This window comes from Sus scrofa, chromosome 5 (genome assembly GCF_000003025.6).
Source record: "Sus scrofa isolate TJ Tabasco breed Duroc chromosome 5, Sscrofa11.1, whole genome shotgun sequence".
NCBI classification, from domain to species: domain Eukaryota; kingdom Metazoa; phylum Chordata; class Mammalia; order Artiodactyla; family Suidae; genus Sus; species Sus scrofa.
In genome coordinates this window covers 17193319-17213489 of record NC_010447.5, presented here as the reverse complement: position 1 = coordinate 17213489, position 20171 = coordinate 17193319, and the positions used below count along the sequence as shown (strand labels likewise).

The 20171-nt window shown below is 57.3% G+C and overlaps 1 protein-coding gene across 1 annotated transcript in view; it reads left to right on the top strand.

Annotated features, from left to right (window-relative positions):
* Nucleotides 4193-20171, top strand: part of FIGNL2 (fidgetin like 2) — a 31059-nt gene continuing 15080 nt past the window's right edge. The window contains exon 1 of the mRNA XM_021091668.1: nucleotides 4193-4447. The gene's annotated coding sequence lies outside the window, so the exon portion shown is untranslated. The remainder of the gene's footprint in view (nucleotides 4448-20171) is intronic.

The following is a 20171-nucleotide window of genomic DNA, read 5'->3' as shown; positions in this document are numbered from 1 at the left end:
AAATATAAATAAATAAATAGGTATTGGTGCTTAGCAAGAGGTTCTATGGGCCATATTATAAAGGTGCATGATGGATGACAGTTGAGTTTGGGGTGCTGGCCCAAAGGCTGTGCTGCAGGATGGGGGTGGGGTGGGCGTTCTTTGGCTCATGGTCTAAACGGCAGAACCAGAGATGTGAGGATCTGGGAAGCAGGTAGTAGGGTCCACAAGTGCTGGGCCCTGGAGGACAGGAGGGGACGGAGAGTCAGCCCCAACTCCTCCTCCCAAGTCTTGTGTGGTCCGCCCAGAGGAAGGGATGCTTTCTTTCCATCTGAAGAGCCCCTGGCTGGCTGTGGGGTGGGGGACTGGACCCGGACACAGCCTGTAGCTCACTGGGAAGGCAAAGCTGGTATAAGCACACAGAGTAAGGGAGTGCGGGGTGAGCCGGGTGGGGGAGGCACTGGGAATGGGACCTTGAAGCCCAAACAGCCAGAAAGAGAAGGGCTAGGGCCGCCCCTTGTCGTCGGGGGAGCAGCCTGAGCCTGGGGCGAGTGGGGGGTGCGGCAGCCCGCTGGGCGTGGTGCGCTCTGGGCACGCACCCCAATCCCCCAGCCTGGACGCATTTCCTTCCTTTCCTGCTTCTTAATGAGTCCGGAGCGGCCGATCTAGAGGACCACAAAGAGAGCTCTCCCGCCCTTTCCGCTTCCTCTGGTCCATTTCTTTCTCCCATCCTCCCCCACCCCCTCCTTCCCCGGACCCGTTTCTTTCCTTCCTCCTCACCCACCTGCTCCTCCCTCCCTCCCTCTCTGGCTTCTACATCTTCCCAAACTCTCCTCTTTCCCTTCAAAACTCTTCATGCTGAGCCCCCCTGGGCCAGCTGGGTTATTTTTCTTGATGTTTTCAAGGCTTTGTTGCAAGTCTGTGGGCCAGGAAGATCACACACTCACACACACACACACACACACACATCCGCACACATCCCGATGCCCCACACCCACATTCACACATGTGCAGGGCACTCAGCAGCACACCAAGCACAGCACCTGCCTCCCCCTTGGATGAGAAACAAGCAAAAGGGCTGGGAAAGAATGCAGGGCCCTCAGCTGAAACCACTGTTATTATCCAATCCACTGCCAGGCACTTGACCTACTCGGGATGATCACAAGACCGGCCAGAAGCCTGTCCTCAGCAGGGGGCTCTCAGGGCACAGATCCCTTGACTGGGGACAGCCAGGAGAGGGGTCAGCAGGAAGTCCTCAGAGAACAGACCCCCAGGGCCCCGCCCAGGAGGGCAGACATGATGATGAAGGGCCATTTGCCAGGATGGAGGATTTGTCAGCCCAGGAGGTGGATGATGAATTAACAGGACTTTAATGAGCTCGGGGCGGGGGAGCCACACTTCACTGCCTGAGCACTGGTGGGCAGAGGGGCGAGGAGACCAACCTCAGCTCCACCTGCTAACTAAACCCCTTTGTGTGACCCATGCCAGTCTGTCCATCAGAAACCATTTGGCGCCTCGAAGATGCATCTTCTCTGTGGAGTTCAGCAAAGGCCTCTCAGTGTGCTCACCTGCTCTGTCTTTTTTATTGTATTCCGGCTTTTTAGGGCCGAATGTGAGGCACATGGAAGATCCCAGACTAGGGGTCAAATCGGAGCTACAGCTGCCGGCCTACACCACAGCTCACAGCAACGCCAGATCCTTGATCCACTGAGCGAGGCGAGGGGTTGAACCCATGTCTTTGTGGATCCTAATCGGGTTCGTTACTGCTGAACCACGAAGGGAACTCCTGACCTGCTCTGTCTTATGGGGAAGGCCTTCCTGAGGTCTAACCTTGTCCCTCCTACCAGCGCTGGAGGGGCCCCGGGGGTGCAGGAGAACTGGATGCCTGCTCCAGGGGAGCACCTTGTCACCTCCTGTTATACTCCTTCATTTACCGCACCTTGAGCCTGGTGGAGTATGGCCCCCAGCGACACCCAGCCACAATGCCTTGGCAATGTGGGGCTTGGCCTCGTGGCTCTCATCCTGCTAGTTGGTGTCACTCAGCTCATGTGGACATTGGCCTCTCCCTTAGCTCCTGCCTCTCACCTTTGCCTGACAGAGTGGCAAAAGTACAGTGGATTCTAGATCCAGCATTTTTGTTGTTGTTGTCGTTTTAGGGCCGCACCTGTGGCATATAGAAGTTCCCAGGCTAGGGGCCAAATCAGAGCTGCAGCTGCCGGCCTACACCACAGCCACAGCGACACCAGATCCAGGCTGTGTCTGTGACCTAAACCATAGCTTGAAGCACTGCTGGGTCCTTAACCCACTGACAGAGGCCAGGGATTAAACCCGCATCGTCATAGTTACAGTCAGGTTCGTTACTGCTAAGTCACAGCAAGAACTCCCTAGATCCAGCTTTGCTGTGTGACCCCAAGCATGTCTCATCTTTCTGGGCCTCAGATACCCCATCAGTAAAGAAATCCTCAACACATTCCTTCCCCCTCTGTTTTCTTGGGATTGTCCCTTCAGCTAGGGGTTCAGCTCTCCCAGAGTGACAGATGTGGCTCCCTTTATCCTGCCTTTCTGATTTTGAAGCCTGCCCTGTCATTCTGACCTGTGCCAGGCTGTGGGTCCTAGGGGTATGGAGTGGAGAGGAAAGAAGACTCTGGGATTGGAGAAGATTCTGACCTTGGGGAGTTCCAGAATCTGCCTGAGTGCTACTCCTGCTCCTGTATGTGGGTTGGAAAAAACATGGGAACCTCCCCCTTCCCCACCCCTGGGCGGCACCTGTAGGAGTGCCCAGGAGGTCAGAACTCAGAGCTTCCAGAGGGGGCCAGGGAGATCCCAGAGAAGGGGAGAGTTAGAGTTCTGCAAAACACAGAAGAGAGAGCACTACCCTGCAGGTGGGGGTTAGGGTGCAAGGGCCACCTTGTCCTGCTAGTACTCAGGCTGAGCAGGGAAAAAACCGAACAAACCTCCTCAGAAGAGGACCCACACACATTGCCCTTGCGCGGGAACAAAGATGGACTAGGGACCCTCCAGGTGCTCAGCATCTCCTCTAGGAAATGTATCTGCATCTTCCCACCTAAGCCCGCCTCCCTCTCCTGCAACATCCTGGGGGCAAAGGGGGTTCTGCCATGCGCTACTTGCCAGGCAGTCTTCCTTTCCCACCTGGATCACCGCTGAAGTCTTGCCTCAGTGTGTCTGATAGAATTCTACCTGCCCTTGAATGGCAGCACCAGTGTGTGTGTGCGGGGGGTGCCTTTGGGACTCTGTCGGGTGTCCCAAGTGCCTAGCCCAAGGCTGGGGCAGAGTAGAGGCTGAATTATGTATCTGTTGAATGAATGCACGGATCAATGAATGCCCCTGGGCACCTCTAAGCAGACCACAGGTCTGAGAGTCATCCTTGGCCCAGTGTGAATGCTGCCTTCTTGGGGAAGCCCTCCAGTGAAGTCCACGGTTTAGACGTCACATTCCACTCTCCGCTGCCCATGTTCAGGGCTCTCCGTCCCCCCTTGAACCCAGCCCCACCCGGAGTGGCATCAGCGCAGAGCGGTGGACTTGCTGGGCTGTGCGTGCCCCAGCCCCTGCGTCCCGGGCTGCAGCCAACAGTTCACCTGGGGGGTGGGGGATGAACGCGTGAGTCCATCAGGCTTTGGCCGAGAGGCCGAGAGGCCGAGAGGCCGAGGCAGTCCAGGGAGAGGGGATCGAAGGCGGCTGGCGGACGGGGCAGGCTGGGCCGGCTGTCTTCCCCTTTGCCCTTCGACCCAGGAAGCCGCTCACACCCGGCGGACACGCTCGGCCGCCCTATTGCTCAGTCCCGGTCTCCCCCCTCCGGGACTGCTCCCCACCCTGCCCGGCCTCCACCCCCACCCCAACTTCCCGCTCCGACGGCCCGGGAGAGGTGGGGGCGGGCCTGAGAGTGGCGCAAGGACACTCCACACCAAGGGTCATTTGCTCTTTTTTCCCCTCTGTGGCTAATTTATTTTAGAGCTCGGGGAGGAGAGGGGCGGGGCCAGGCCGGGCGGGTTGAGAGGAGGGGCCGGGCGAGCCCAGGGGAGGTGGGGGCGGGGCGGGGCGGGGCGGGGGCGAGGAGGGGAGGGCGGGGGAGCGGCCCGGGTGGAGAGGGCCGGGGAAGGGGCGGGAGTTGGGGGAAGGGAGGGGCACTCGGGGAGGGAGGAGCAGGGAAAGGGGAGGGGAGCAAAGGCCTGCGAGGGAGGGCACTGGGGGCGGGCGAGGGGAGGCGGGGGTGGGGGTGGGGGTCCTGCCTGCGGGGGGAGCCGGGGCGGCCCCTTGTCCGGCCACCCCCACTGCCCAGTCCCGCTCCCGCCCGCGGCGGCCGCAGCAGCCGCAGCAGTAGCGGCTCCAGGATGGTGAGCGCCGCTGCCCCCCAGCCCCGGCCTGTCGCCCCCGGCCTGCGCCCCGGCCCTGGGGCCGGACGTCCCCCCAGGCTGCGCACACTCACCTAGGACCCGGCCGGGATGCCGAGGTACGGGACCGCGGCCCCGGCGGGGGCAGGCGCGGGAGCGCGCGGGCGGGCCGGGGTCAAGGGGTGGTGACCGTTCGGTCGGGGTGTCCGGAGCTTTGTCCGCGGGCGCGGGGCAGTGCGAGGGCCGGAGAGGGCGGGGGCTGCGGGTCGCGGGGTTCAACGAGGCGGGGGTCGAAGGGCAAGGCCAGCGAGAGACCCGGGCGGGTGCGTGGGAGCCGAGGGTCACTCCCCGGGGGGGGAGGGGGCGGGCAAAGAAGGGGCTCTTCTCTCTGACGCCAACGGGCACCCTCTTCGCCGTCCCCCATGGTGCGGAGGCTGCAGCAATAGCGAGCACTAGGCTCTGGGGGGAGCCTGCGGGATTGGGGGTGGGGAGCCAGGATTTGCGGGTTCGGGTCCCAGAAGGATCCAGTGTCCGGAGCCCCGAGGGCCGGCCCGAGGCCCCTCCCACTCCGTCAGGTCTTTGTCCAGCGGCCCCTGTGTGTGAGGGAGGGGGGGGTGGGGACTGGGTTCCAGGCCCGGAGATTCCCCAGCATCGTGACGGGGCAGTGACAGGAGACTGAGGCCACTTGGGGCCCTGCGGGCCCTGCGACCCTCACACCCACACCCTGCCTTTCTTCTCTACTGGCCCGAGAGAGCTTAGCCCCCATCTCGGAGTCAGAGTGTTGCAGGAAGCCACATTTACCTTCACCCGTGGGTTATAGGCTGCCAGGGGGACCCTCTGAGCTCCCAGCTCTCTCTCATGAGCCCTTTAAACTTCCCCACTCTTGGTCTACACAGTGATTCCCTTGCTAAGGAAATCGCTTTATAGAGGGTCCTCTGTAAGGGTTGGGCACACAGTAAAGGTTGGGTGCTCAGCAAAGGTAGGTCTGCCTTCTCGACCCTTCCAGTCCCCGTGGCCTCTCCGGCGGAGGAGATCTGGAAAAGGGGCTGTGCGAGGGCGAGCGTGAGCGGCCTGGAGCCTGCGCCCAGCAGCGGCCGGGAGCCTGGAGCGCAGGGGTGGGTGGACGGGTGGGTGGGCTGTTAAAGGGACGGTCACTAAATCAGGATTAGGCCGTGGGGCTGTCAGGCTGCCAGGCCCTGTCTCCATGGATACCTAATTTGGAGGAGAATAGAGGACGGAAGAATGTTTGTGTTGTCGTACGCCAGGGCCGCCAGGGCCGCAGCGGCTGAGCGGACCTCAGCCCTCGGCCAGGCAGCGAGAAATGGCAAGCCGGTTCGAATCCCACTCTGGCCTTCCGCGGGGCAGGAGACCTTCTCGGTGCTCGGGCTCCAGAGCCTTCCCTGTGGAGTCGCTGGAGTGGGCCAGATAGTGCCGTGGTCCAAAGAACTCTGACCCTGCACAGGGAGCCCGAGACCCACCCAGAGTTCAACCCGAATCCCCGTGCGTCCTTCTGGGAACGGCCGGACTGGGGTTCTCCCGAGCCCCCATCCAGGAATTCCGAGCCGGGAGCAAACGCCGTTCTCTGCTGTGCAGTGGCCCTGGGAGGACAGTCGGACCGGGCAGCTCAGTACTTGGCGCTGCGGGACCCAGCCGCGCGCGGGTACCAGGCGGCCGCCGGAGCGGCGGGGCAGGGGGCGGGGCGGGACTTCCTGGGGTGGGCGAGAAAGGGGCGGGGCCTGCCGCCGGCCTCACTCCGCTGGTGACAGGCCTCGTAAATCCCCCTCTCCCGTATTTAGCGCCGTTTCATTAATTTCCACTTGATTCCAGTGGTGTTCCCAACAGCCACCCCTGTCAGGAGCGACCCTCGTGCTCTCCCAGTAGTATATTCTCAGGAGAGCCCTCTTGGGGCTAAAAGGAATTAGCTTTGTGGGGCAGTGGAGTTGCCCGACACCCCCCACTTTTCAGGGGACCCCCATCTCCCCGGGAGCAGAAGAGGAGGGCAGAGAGACACAGGGATGTGTTGGGCCTGCGGGGGCCTGCGGGATTTTCTGGCTGTGGCATAAAGGTGGGCTGGGCTGAGGATCCCGTGGGTGGACAATTCCAGTGCGCAGACTGGAGGGGGGCAGGAGAGGGACCAGACCGGATTGTGTTGTTCTCAGAGCCTTTTCCTGCCTTCCTCCTGGTCATCCATGGCCACAGCTTTTTATGGAGCAAGCATCCCCTCCCCTCCCCTCCCTGGGCTGCAGCTTTATTGCTGAGACCTCAGACTCTCCACGCAATTTCACGCCTCTCTGCCTTTGCTCTTGCTGTTCCCTCAGCCAAATGCCTTCCCCATTGTCCCTGTCTCTCCACAACCTCCTCATTCTTCAAGGCCCAACTCAGATGCCACACTTCCCCCATGTAGCCTCCCCAGAGCCCCCAGCTCTTGTCACTTGCTCCTCTCTGCACATTCTAGCCCTGCACCTGTGCCTCCCATCAGCCTCTGTGGCTGAGTCCACACTAGGCTTTGCCTCCTGGAGGACAGAGCTGGAGCGCAAACTTCCCTGTCCCCCATCCCCACTGGGCTTGGCACAGGGCCTGTCACCTTGTGGGTGCTCCGTAAATATTTGTTGGCTGAATGAAAGGGTTTTCTTTTTTTCTTTCTTTTCTTTCTTTCTTTCTTTCTTTCTTTCTTTCTTTCTTTCTTTCTCTTTTCTTTCTTTTCTTTCTTTCTTTCTAAGGGCAGCCTGCGAAGCATGGCATCCGGACACTTTCAGGCAAATAGCTCTGTGCTCCTGGGTGGGTGGAGACCCCTGGGTGGGTCTCTTCCTCCTCCTCCTTGCTGACCCTCCCCCACCCCAAGTCCGGGGAGGACTTTGCCCCTTCCTTTCCCCACAGGCCAGCATTCTTTCCCTGCCATTATCATCCTGTTAAACAGAGAGGCCAGTCAGGATCCATATGGATCACATTAACAATTGCTTATTATCTGGGCCAAGGCTGCCCCCACTCTCCACCCCCAGCTCCTACTGCTGCAGTTGCTGGACCCTTAGGAGCCCAGCCTCCCTGCCTCCCCCTCCCCCACCATTGGTCCGTCAGGGAGGGCAGGGGCTAGGCTGGTCTCCTGACTCTCCCTGTGCCTTCTCGTGGAACTTGCCGCTTGTGGACTCGGTTGGCAGTTAATGATGCCTCTACCTGATTTAACGAAAACCTAGTTCCCCGCAGGACCTTGGCTCAGTGACGTTCCAGGGCTGCCACAGGGAGAGGGGGCCCTGAGGCCAGGTACACCTGCGGTCAGCAATACCAAGAGCCTCGGCCTTCCAGTGGGCTGGGGTGAACCCCACTAGGCCGACCATGGGGTGTAGTGGTGTCTCCTGCCATCTCAGCCCTGGGCTGGCCCTGCTCCCTTTGGGAGCTAGCAGACTAGTGAGCAAGAGCAAGGCAGGAGAGACCTTGCCGGGCTGTGTGGGTCCCGAGCCATGTGCTGCAGTCAAAGAAGCAAGAAATCCAAGTTTCCAGAGTGGCTGCTGAGTCGGTCTTGAAGGATGAGGAATGGAATTTATGTTTAAATGCAGAAAGCCCAAGAATACTAGGAGTGGAAGGGATTGTCAAGATTGCCCAGGCTTGGGTCCATAACTGTTTTTTGATTTACAGACCCCTTAGAGGAAGGACAAAAGCCGTCCCCAGAAAAATGCACTCCATCAATCAATACCAGACCTTGTGTTCTACTTTGGAGGGTTCCTAGACCCCCTGAACCCACAGGAACCCCGCGTCCAGAAACCCTCGCCCTAGTCCAGGTCCCCCTGAAGTGCCGGGAGCAGAGTGGGGCCTGCAGCCCGGGCCTCCTGCCCTCTCCTCTGTGGCAGGTGGACAGGATGAGCTATGAGACCAGGGGTATCAGACGGAGCTGTCGGGGCTGGCTTTGAGTGGGAAAGGTTCAGGCTGCCTGGGTTGGGTATGGGCTAGTCGTCTCATCTCTGTGTCCCCTGCAGAGAGGATGTCCGGGGTTGTTTGTTTTAGGACCCACTCATTCCCAGGAACAAGGCTGCAGGGCAAGAAAGTCTAGCTCTTCTCTGAGCCTTCTTTTAAGTGTCTTGATGAAGCATGGCTAACTCATAGCGCTTATTGCATATTCTGTATCTCATCTGTGAAATGGGACTGATCTTGGTGCCGTCCTCATAAGCATTATCCTGGGGATGAAATGAGGCAGGCGCTGGGAGCCCTGTGTCCTAGTCTTGAAAGACTGTGGGCCTGTGAGGCCCTAATCGGAAGTGCAGAGACAGTGCTCAGGGCTCTAGAGATTTTCTGTGACTTATAATGAGGTTTTGTCCTGATAAATCCATCAGAAGTTGAAAATATTATAAGTCAGGTGTTCCCATTGTGGCTCAGTGGGTTAAGGACCCGATGATGCCTCTGTGAGGATGTAGGTTCGATCCCCGGCCTCATTCATTGGGTTAAGGATCTGGCGTTGTGGCATGCTATGGTGTAGGTCACAGATGCGGCTCGGATCTGGCGTTGCTGTGGCTGTGGCGTAGGCTGTAGCAGCCGCTTCCATTCGGGGCCCGGGAACTTGCATCTGGCAGAGGTGCGGCCATTAAAAAGAAAAGGTATGGAGTTCCCGTCGTGGCGCAGTGGCTAACGAATCCGACTAGGAACCATGAGGTCGCGGGTTCGGTCCCTGCCCTTGCTCAGTGGGTTAACGATCTGGCGTTGCCGTGAGCTGTGGTGTAGGTTGCAGACGCGCGGCTCAGATCCCGCGTTGCTGTGGCTCTGGCGTAGGCCGGTAGCTACAGCTCCGATTCAACCCCTAGCCTGGGAACCTCCATATGCCGCGGAAGCGGCCCAAGAGATAGCAACAACAACAACAACAAACAACAAAAAAAAAAAAAAAAGAAAAAAGAAAAGATATTGTCAAAGATGCATTTAATACACCTGACCTACTGAACCTCAGAGCTTAGCCGAGCCTACCTTATAGGTGCTCCGTATACTTACATTAGCCTACAGCGGGGCAGAATCATCTAACACGAAGCGTATTTTATAATAAAGTGGTCGATATTGCGTATAAGTCATGAAAGACGGTACTGCAAGGGAAAAACAGAATGGCTTGATGGTGCAGAATGGCTGTGAGTGTTTCTGCTGTTTAGCCTCGTGATTGCCCGGCTGACTGGGAGCTGCAGCTCACTGCCACGGCCCAGCAGGGGATCACACGTGGGTTGTACCTCGCTAGCCTAGGAAAAGATCAAAATTCACAATTCAAAGTACAATTTCTAGGAGTTCCCGTTGTGGCTCAGTGGTTAATGAATCCAATGAGGAATGATGAGGTTGTGGGTTCGATCCCTGGTCTTGCTCAGTGGGTTGGGGATCTGGCGTTGCTGGGAGCTGCGGTGCAGGTTGCAGATGCTGTGGCTGGGGCCTAGGCTGGCAGCTACAGCTCCGATTAGACCCCTAGCCTGGGAACCTCCATAGGCTGCAGGTGTGGCCCTAAAGAGACAAAAAGACAAAAAAAAAAAAAAAAAAAAAAAAAAGGTACAATTTCTACTGAATGTGTATCTCATCATAGCGAAGTCAAACTGTCTCAAATCAAACCATCGTGAGTTGGAACTGTCCGTGAGTGCTGTTGATGTGGGCGTTTTCCTGCTTGGTCCAGCCAAGGAGAGGGGACTGTGATGGGAACTACCCAGACACCTCTCTCTCTTTTCCTTTGGTACCAAGGGGATGGACAGTCAAGCTGGGCAATTCACCTTGGGAACTGGTGGTAGGGTGGGGAGTGCTCAGCGAATGGGAACATTGGGCAGTGGCCCCGGGCCAGCCTCTAAAGGCCCCAACCCCAGTTTATAAGGAGCCAAGCCCTGGGCTGCAGTGACCCTGCCCCTAATCAGATCTCACTGCCCTGGACAAGTTTGGATCTCAACATCTTCATCTGCAAAATGGGGATAAGAACCCTAGTGAGCGAGTCCATAGAGGCCGTGGTTCCACACAGCGTGCCCTTTGTCCTTGAGGGACATGCCTGCCTCCAGTGACCTGCGCAGTGACTCAGAACCCAGGGACTGCAGAAAACCACCTCCCAGTGTAGGAGCAGGGAGAGAAAGAGAACATGTGTGTGACCGTTCTGGGCCACGGCAGGGCTGGCCCAGGCCATCCTTGAAGCTGTCTCCATACTAGAGTCAAGGCAGAGAGTGAGGCTCAGAAGACAGGCAAGAGGAGAGCCAGCCTGGCTGCCTCTGGAACCGGGGGTGAGAGGGTGGGTGGAAGCCCGCCTCCCCCTACCTCCCCTCTCTGCCTGGCAGACTCAGGCCACCCAGTCCCCAGCCAGATGCTGGGTTAAGCAGTCCAGAGTGAATGGGGAGACGGGGCACAGAGGCTGCATTTTACTCTAATAAACCACTGCTGAGCACCTGCCGGGCCCCAGCACTGTGCCGGGTCTGGGGTGTACCTCAGCCAGGCTCCAGAGGGTGCCCAGCCAGGGCCGGGATTCCTGGGCCCCTGAGTCTCCCCACAGGCATCTGCATGCCAGGTCCTAAGTGGGGCTTTCCTGCCTCAGATCTCCTGTAACTAACCCTGGGCTTCCCATGTGGCCGGGGAGGGGCAGAGCACGTCCCCCGCCCTGGCGCTGTTTGCCACCCTCACCGCACACTTGGCAGGGCGCTGAGCCAGGCCCAGCTCTTTTATCTGCCTGGCCTTTCTTCCTACGAGCCTGATTTCTGATGTGGTCCCATCTTCAAGTGGCTCACAAGACAGTCAGGGAGCAGCGACCTGGGAAAAGGACGGGCTCGGCTTTTAGAACGCCTCTCCTTGTTTTCCCTGCGTAGAAGGGAGCCGCTGAGGGTGCTCGAGCTGGTGAGGGGCACACTCCGAGCAGTGGGCAGGACCCAGGACGGGATGGACAGGAGAGACTCGGGGGAAAGACCAGTTCCGTCACAGCAGGGCCTTGCGTCATCGGCAGAGTCCCGAGCAGGCTTCTTTTTCCTGAGGGAGGCTGTTCAGAGGTGACAGAGGCCCTGTACAGTGGGAATGAGGAAACTGGGAGGGTCCACCTGCTGCTGACTGGCCCCTTGGGCCTTTGGATGCTTGAGAGTCTGGGGATGTGTGATCTTCTTTCTAGACCAGTGGGGTAAGAAAACTGGCGAGATTAGGGTTGCACTGAAAAAAGGTGCTACTCCCCCCTACCCCCCCCACACACACACCCCGCCTCCTCTACCATGTGCTTCCACCCCACCCGGGCTACCAGGGGGGATTGCCCCTCCCACCCAGCTCCTCAGAGAGACAGCAGACACTGGTGGCTGGGCACTCGCCCTCTAGGATGGAGCTCCTTTTCCAGATGGCCCGTGTCCTGTGTGGGATGGCCATTCTCATGTCATCATCTTCCATACTGAAGCCCTCTTCTGGCCAGAGTTTTGGGGTCTGGGCTCCTGATTGGGAAAGACGGAGGTGTCTCATTGGGGTGGGTATTCAGGAGCTCAGTTTGGGACTTATTGGCTTTGCATTGCTTATGAGACCCTAAGTGGGGATGACCAGAAAAACTGCAGAGAGGGGGGCGGGGTCTGTCAGTGACTGCCGGGAGTGCCCCTCCTAGTAGACAGCCTCTCTGTGTTGAATGCCTCTACTGATGGGGAGCTCATCACTTCTAGAGACAACCTACATGTTCTCCGACAGCTAACATGAAGCCAAAAATCTCTCACGGTCGATTCACCTTGTTGGAGGAGAGGACGGGGCAGAAGGGGAAGGAGGGGAGGGCCTTTGCAGAGCTGCAAAGTTGACCACCCAAAGGTGGTTCCAGTATTCAGAGATATTTGATGCCCAGGAGTCTCTCTCCCTCTGAGTCAACCCCCCATTTCCTAGTCATGGTCTGCACTGCCCTACCTCTCTGACCAGGGCATAGCTGTGACTGTAACCAGGATCTGGGGTCTCAGACCTGCACGGACTTACTTGATGCCACGAGTAAGACGCGCTAAGGTCTGGGATTTGTGGCTGGGTGTGGGGGAGGGGCAGGGGGGTGGATGAGGGTGGTGGGAATCCACAGACCTCTCTCTCCTTAGCTCGTAGATGAACAGTGACATCCAATTCTTCTTCTTCTTTTCTTTCTTTCTTTCTTTTTTTTTTTTTGTCTTTTTTTTTGCTATTTCTTGGGCCGCTCTCGCGGCATATGGAGGTTCCCAGGCTAGGGGTCAAATCGGAGCTGTAGCCACCGGCCTACGCCAGAGCCACAGCAATGCGGGATCCGAGCCGCGTCTGCAACCTACACCACAGCTCACGGCAACGCCGGATCGTTAACCCACTGAGCAAGGGCAGGGACCGAACCCGCAACCTCATGGTTCCTAGTCGGATTCGTTAACCACTGCGCCACGACGGGAACTCCATCTTTCTTTCTTTTTTTTTTGCTTTTTAGGACCACATCCATGGCATATGGAAGTTCCCAGACTAGGAGTCAAATCGGAGCTGTTGCTGCCAGCCTACACCACAGCCACAGCAACGCTGGATCCTTAGCCCACTGAGCGAGGCCAGGGATCCACCCTGTGTCCTCATGGATGCTACCAGTCAGATTTGTTTCCTCTGCGCCACGGCGGGAACTCGGCCAACATCCATTTCTTAAGCAAGAGGAAGAAAAGCATCTGGAGCCAGTCTGCCCTGGCGGGTGGCACCATGCCCTAGCTTGGCATCCTTGACAAGTTGACTGTGCCTCAGTTTCCTCCTCGTAACACAGGAGTCCATCACCCCTCCTTCCTGGGGTTACTGCGAGGGTACAATGAGCTTGCGTGTGTCAAATGCTTACAGCAGCGCGTGGCACGTGCGTTGGGGCCCTAGACCCGAGCAGACAAGAGCTGCTGTGGTTGTTCAGCTTTTGCCTGGCACCGTCCCTCCAATTTCTCGTTCTTTCTCGGTTCCTGTGGCCCTGCAGGTGTAGGGGGCCACCCACTTGAGGACAGCCCTGCCCACTCACGCCCAGGTAGACCGGCCAGGCTGCATAGCTGGAGTTACTCAGCTCGGCACCCCCGGGGCTGGGAAGGGACCAGGAGAGGGCAGAGGCAGACGCTGGGGCCTGGGGACGCCTGGGTGGACTGCCCGGGCCTGCTTTCTTCCCTCTGCTCAGGCCTGGCCCTGTGGGGGTGTGTCTCTCACCTACCCCTGCACTCAGGGAGGGGGCATATTGGGGGCCTCGGAACATAGGATCACCCAGACTTTAAAGCTAAGCTTTTTGGAGGTCACAGGCCACCAAAGTGACTGAGGGCAACCTTTGGATCCTAAATCTGGCTGGGAGGAGGGGGTGGGATCCGAGCCGGGGGGGCTTATCTCTTGGGCTGAGACCTGTGGTCCACGATCCCCAGGAAATCCATGAGCAGAGCTGTGTTCCAATGTTATTAATTCTTTTTTGTAGCCCCAGGGAGTTAAATAATTTTATCCCTCTACCCAACTTTATTGAGATATAAGTGGCAAACGAGTCCCATGTATTATTTTTTTAATTGAAATATAATTGATATGTAACATTGTGTTAGTCTCAGGTGTACGGCATAATGATTTGATATCTGTGTATATTATGGACTGATCACCGCAGTAAGTCTGGCTAACATCTGTCAGGATACACAGCTACAATTTTTTTTCTTGTGTATTTTTATCTTGTGCGTTGAAGAGGGAATAAGCCACAGGTTTACCAGACTGCACAAGGGGTCTGCCTACAAGCTAATAAATAGCCCTGATCTCCTGCCCCTCCCTCAGCCATGCAGGGCCAAGTCCTCCAGATGGACCCCAGGCTTGCCAGGGTGGGCCCAGAGACCCCGGCCCTGGGCCAGTTTTCAGACACCCGCCTAATTCAAATCACCAGTGAGTCCAGCCTGTGTTTGAGGGTCCCTGGGAGCAGCCTGTGAAGGTGAGGAAGTGAGTGTGTGGGGGGTCCTGCTATCCACTGGGCTCAGGTCATAATCCCCTCCTAGCAGCCTGTCTGGGGAACTAAATGACATCGCGGAGATCAAGCCCCCGGCCCGGGAGGCAGTGGTCTCTGGGTGGGGGGGGGGGAGCCCGAGCCACCGAGCCCTCAGAAAGCACAGACATAGGGTGAGCCCCCACCCTACCCCAGCCCTTTCTGTCCTGTCTCAGGACCCAGGAGTTCAAGTCCATTCTACCTTCTCTAAAGCAGCTCAAGTCATGAGAAGAGGGCGTAGCGGGGTGGGCTATGCTGCCCTTAAAGCAGCTACCAGCCCTGAAGACTCGCCTTATTTGGCCTGGATGAAAACTCTACTTGCTCCGTATGGCTCATCTCAAGCAGGCATGGGGAGAAGCAAATCGGTTTTGCTCACCTTTATTGAGGGGCAAGTGGCTGATAGCTTGGAACCTTCCGGAGCTATAGGTGGTTTAAAAGAGGATGCCTAGGAGTTCCCCTGTGGCTCAGCAGTTTAAGGATCTGGCGTTGTCCCTGATGTGGTGTGTGTTCAATCCCTGGCCCAGGAACTTCTGAATGCTGTGGGTGTGGCCAAAAAAACCTACATAGGAATTCCCACTGTGGCTCAGCAGGTTAAGAACCCGACTAGTATCCAGGAGGATGCAGGTTCCATCCCTGGCCTTGCTCAGTGGATTAAAGATCTGGCCTTGCTGCAAGCCATGGTGTAGGCTGGCAGTTGCAGCTCCCATTAGACCCCTAGCCTGGGAACCTCCACATGCTGCGAGTTTGGCCCTAAAAGGACAAAAAAACTCTCACAAAAATAAAATAGGATGTCTGTTGGAGTTCCCAGTGGGTTAAGAATCCAACTACAGTGGCTTGGGTCACTGTGGAGGTGTGGGTTTGATCCCCAGTGCAAGTGTGGTGGGTTAAAGGATCCAGTGTTGCCACAGCTGCGGCGTAGGTTGCAACTGAAGCTCAGATTCAGTCCTTGGCTGGGGAACTTCCTTATGTCTCATGTGCGGCCATAAAGAAAAAAAAAGTGGGAGTTCCCTTTGTGGCTCAGTGGTTATTGAACCCGACTAGGATCCATGAGGATGCGGGTTTGATCCCTGGCCTCACTCAGTGGGTTAAGGATCCAGCATTGCCATGAGCTGTGGTGTAGGTCGCAGGTGTGGCTTGGATCTGGTGTTGTTGCTGTGGTGTAGGCTGGCAGCTGTAGTTCTGATTGGACCCCTAGCCTGGGAACTTCCACATGCCACAGGTGCGGCTCTTAAAAAAAAAAAAAAAAAAAAAAGAATAAAGAGAAAAGGAAAAAAGAGGATGCCTGTTAACCAGAATGGTTTTCTGTTACTGAAATTTCAGGCAGCCTAAGTGGAGCAAACGAAACTGAGGCAGGTGGAGACAAATTGGGTTTTCTTTGGGGGAAGGGGCAAGGGTGATGACTAGGCCAGTTCTTCGTACCTGGTTGTCCAGGGAGATGAGTTGGGGATAGAAACCCGTATCCCTGCCCCATCTTCCCGGATCTCCCCCAGCTGGGGGAAGCGGGGAGCTGGGACGGCTGGAAGGAAAGGGCTCTGAGCATCTCTCTGCAGTGACAGCCACCCCTAGGAGGGTCAAGAGAAAACGTGGAGGGGCTGTTGGAAAGAAAGGGGCGGGCTGGCGAGTAGGGCTTCAGAGCTGGAAAAGTGATTAGCGGCTCTGATGAGGCTGAAGTCAGCCTGGCAGCCCCCGGGGCAGCACGGGAGAGAAAAAGAGCTGTCATTCGTGGAGGACAGACCTGATGAGCTCCCCCCTCCCCCAAGGCAGCCAGATCACAGGGGTACAGGCAGGTTCCAAAGCACTAGGAATGGATGCCCCTCATGGGGGCAGGGGGAAGGGACTGAGTCTGCAGATACAGCAAGAGTGTTGGCTGCTTCTTTCTGGGTCTGGCACCCCAGGACCTTTTGCGAGAGTGGGGGAAGCCCAGGAGCCATCCCCAACCTCCTAGGGCAGTAGATGAGCCGTTTGATCAGTGAGTGTGTAAATTGGGATTTTATGGATCGCTTATTCACGGCTGGAGCTGGGGCCCCCAAATTCCTCTGTGCCCCAGAATGCTTAATCTAGTCCTGAGCTTTCCCCTGGGAGGGGAGGGAGGACAGCTCCCCACAGGCCCCCACCCCTCCTGCTGTGTCTCCTCCCAAGGCCCCAGGCTTTGTCATTGCAGGTTGAGCGGTTCAAATGTGCTAATACACTCCCTGGGGGCCGCTGGGCAGTGGGACTTACCCTTCGGTGCTGTGATTGGTCAGAGAGACCATGGGGGGGGGTGCCTGACAGCAGCTGGGAGAATGTGTGTGTATGTGTGTGTGTGTGTGTGTGTGTGTGTGTGTGTACACGCTTGCACTAAGCGCCTGTTTGAGGGGAGGGGGTTGGGGGTGTCCATCCTGCCCAGACCACTGGGCAGAGACAAAGGATCTTCGTGCAGCCTGCCTCAAGGATTAAGTCCAGAACAAGCCACAACCCTACCTGGTCAAGCTGGTTCGGGAACCCACCATCTCTGCATCATCTTATTACCTCTTGAAGCAGTGGGACTTACTCAGTGTGAGCTGAGTGGCTGGATGGATGAGTGACCACACGACTGACTGCATTTTTAACTGGCTTGCGTCTGCTGGAATAATTTAGCATCTGTAGATGCCGAAATCTCCCCCTAAGATTCCCAAGTATCCCCCCTCCCCTCGCTGAGATTTGCTTTAGCCCAGGCTGGGCTGACACAAGGCCAGGCATGAAGGACTGGCCAGGCCTCAGGGGACACAGCTGTGACCCCCAGACGCTGTGGCCACTTGAGAGCGCTTTCTCTGTGGTCACGTTTTCCCGGCCGGCCCCCATCTGTCCTTGGGATCTGATGAGGATGAGGATGGTGGGCGAGGGGGGATGGGGGTTGAGCAGCTGATGGGGGAGGGACGGAGCACAGCCTGAAGGGCCAGATGACAAACTGCCCTGTCCTGCTGTCCTCTGCTCCTCTTCAGCCTGCCCCTCCTCTCCCGGTGGCCGGCGGGACGGGCTGGGCTGCTGGGGGGCTGGGCTGCTGGGGGAGCGGCTGGTGCAGCTCGTGTGCCCTCCCTCCCTGGCTCCCGGGCAAGCTGGAGTCCTGAGGGATGAGTCCTAGGGATGTCTTACCTGCAGACCCTGAGAAGTCAGACTCCATTCAAGTTCAAGAGAAAGCCGTGTCGGGGGTTCCAGCTGCAGTGGGAGGCACCCCGGGCTGCAGAACTGAGTCCTGGTTGGGATGAGAGCTGCGCTGTCCTGAAGCACTTTCTGCAGTGACAGGGATCTCTGTGTCCTTGCTGGCCGTGTGGGTGCCACCGCCACCACCACCACGTGTGACTAGTGAGCATTTCGAGCGTGGCTAGTGAATTCATTGCATTTCACTTTAATAATACATTTTAATTATTAAATAGTGAATAAGTAATCATAAATGATTTGACTTGTAAGTAATTAATACACTTTAATGAATTTAAATTTAAATAGCTCCCTGTGGCTAGTGATGTGGGCAGCATAGGATTAGGGGCTGTGTTCAGGCCTGGAAGCCAGGCTCTTGGATGGAGAGCCCTTCCTGCCCGTGTGACCTTGGGCAGGGTGCTTCTCTATGCAGTGTCCCCTCCCAGTCTGTCAGATCGCCCCTGTCCCAGGGCAGATCATCTGCTCCTGTGGGTGGCTGAGTGGCCCTTGAGGGGTCCTGGCCCGTGAGAGGGCCCAATACACTGGGACAGAGAGACCAACAACCCAGGGTGGGAAAGGAGTGGCTGTACAGAGCTCTAGACTTTGAGGCATCTTAGAACTTCCTTGGGGGTGTCAGTCCTAGAAGGCTTCCTGGAAGAGGGAGCCAGGGGCAGGCTTAGAGCCATGCCTGAGAGCCTAGCCCTGAGAGGGCCCTGTGTTTGGTGTCCAGGCATCTAGGCCAAGGCTATAGGGAGGGGCCGGCAGAATGGGCTGAGAGTCCCAGCTTCCCCGCTTACTAGCTGTCATGACCTTGGGAGAATCACTCCCCCGCCTCAGCCTCTATCTCCTCTTCTGTAAAATGGGGAGAAGATGCTTCTCCTGCAGGGTAGTTGCAAGGAGGAAACCGAATGGTAATTATTAAAGTTCTTTGCAGACACTAGAAGGCAGGGAGAAAGGGAAGGTTTATCCTCAAGGGTGCTGGGCCCCTGGCCTGGCCTCTCAAGACGACAACAGATGGTCACAGCTTGTCTGTGGCCCTGACCGCGGACACAGGCAGGGATTTCTGCACTCTCCCCTCCCCCCAGCGCGTGTGCGCACACAGCCCAGATGGGGGCCCGCTTGGCCAGCCTCCTGCTGTTTGGCATTTGACATATGAGGAGTCCAGGGCCAGAGCACACCCACCCCCAGGCCACCCCCATCCCAGAGAGGAGCCAGGCTGGCGGGGAGGCCTCACCACCTCGAGGAAGCAGGATCCCCAGGGCCCTGATCTCTTTACCATGTGTCCGGTGGCCTTTGATGGGAATTCCATTGCCCCTTTTGTCCTCTCCCAGAGGCCTGGCGGGGGAGAGAGAAGTAGGAAGGTTTTTTTTTTTTTTTAGAAAGGAGGCCAGGTGGGGGTTCCTGGGGGCTGGGCTGGGTGCCCTTCAGCTCCACCAGACCAGGGCTGGGTATTTCCTCTGGGGTTCACAGACAGCAGCTCCCCTTCCAGGCACCCCCTCCCTGTCTACTCCTGAAGGAATTCCCTGGCTTTGCCTCTTGCCACCCTCAGCATCTCATGTGGGCTCAAATTTTGTCACTTGGACTTTTTTTTCTTTATTTGGACACAGCCTCTTTGCTCATCCATCCATCCATCCACTCTACAGAATCTATTAAGAACTTACTGTGTGCCAGGCACTGTCCTAGGTGCTTGGACTATGACAGGGGCAAAGTTCCTGCTGTGGTGCAGTGGGTTAAGAATCCAACTTTAGCGACTCGGGTTGCTGTGGAGGTGTGGGTTTGATCCTCGGGCCTGGCACAGTGGGTCAAAGATTCCAGCATTGCTGCAGCTATGGCCTAAGTCGAAGCTGTGGCTCAGATTTAATCCCTGGCCCGGGAACTTCCATATGCCATCGTTGCGGCCATTAAAAAAAAAATTACCTGGAGTTCCCATCGTGGCTCAGTGGAAACGAATTTGACTAGCATCCATGAGGATGTGGGTTTGATCCCTGGCCTTGCTCAGTGGGTTAAGGATCTGGCGTTGCCATGAGCTGTCATGTAGGTCGCAGACACAGCTCAGAGCCTGCATTGCTGTGGCTCTGGCATAGGCCGGCAGCTACAGCTCTGATTTGATCCTTACCCTGGGAACTTCCATAGGCCACAGGCTGGCCCTAAAAAGACCAAAAAAAAAAAAAAAAAAAAAAAAAAAAAAGGACCTGCTTTCATGCAACTTTCCAGTGGGTACTAGAAGATAAAGCGACAAGCAGGTTGGGTTAGGGTGAGTGCCGCAGAGACCATCGGGTGGGGGGGGGGCACGGCTGATGAGGTGACAGTTGAGCAGAGGTCTAAAGTGAGTGCTCGAGTGAGCCATGTGGAGATCTGGGGAAAGAGTGTCCCAGGGCCAGGGCGCAGCCAGGCCAGGACTTCCGAGGTGAGAGCACAGCCAGTGTGGGGGAGCTGTGAGGAAGCCAGTGTGACTGGAGGGGAGGCAGCAGGGGACGTTGGCCGGAGGGGAGGGGGCAGCAGATCAGTAGGACGAGGTCAGCCACTGTGCAGACTCCAGCTTTGATTCTCAGGGAGATAGGGGCCCCTGGAAGCTTCTGGGTAGAAGAATGACACAATCACACATGTTTGCAAAGGTCACTGTGGCTGCTGTGTGGCGACAAGAGAGTGGGGGTGGGGACGAGGCGGGCGTGGGACGGGAGATGGGAGCTGCTGCTTCATCTGGGTGAGAGCCGTCGCCCGCGTGCTGAGTGGTGGCTGCAGGTGGCTGCAGTTCGGAGAGATGTGGCAGCCGGGGCCAGTCAGATTTGCTGGTTCGAGGT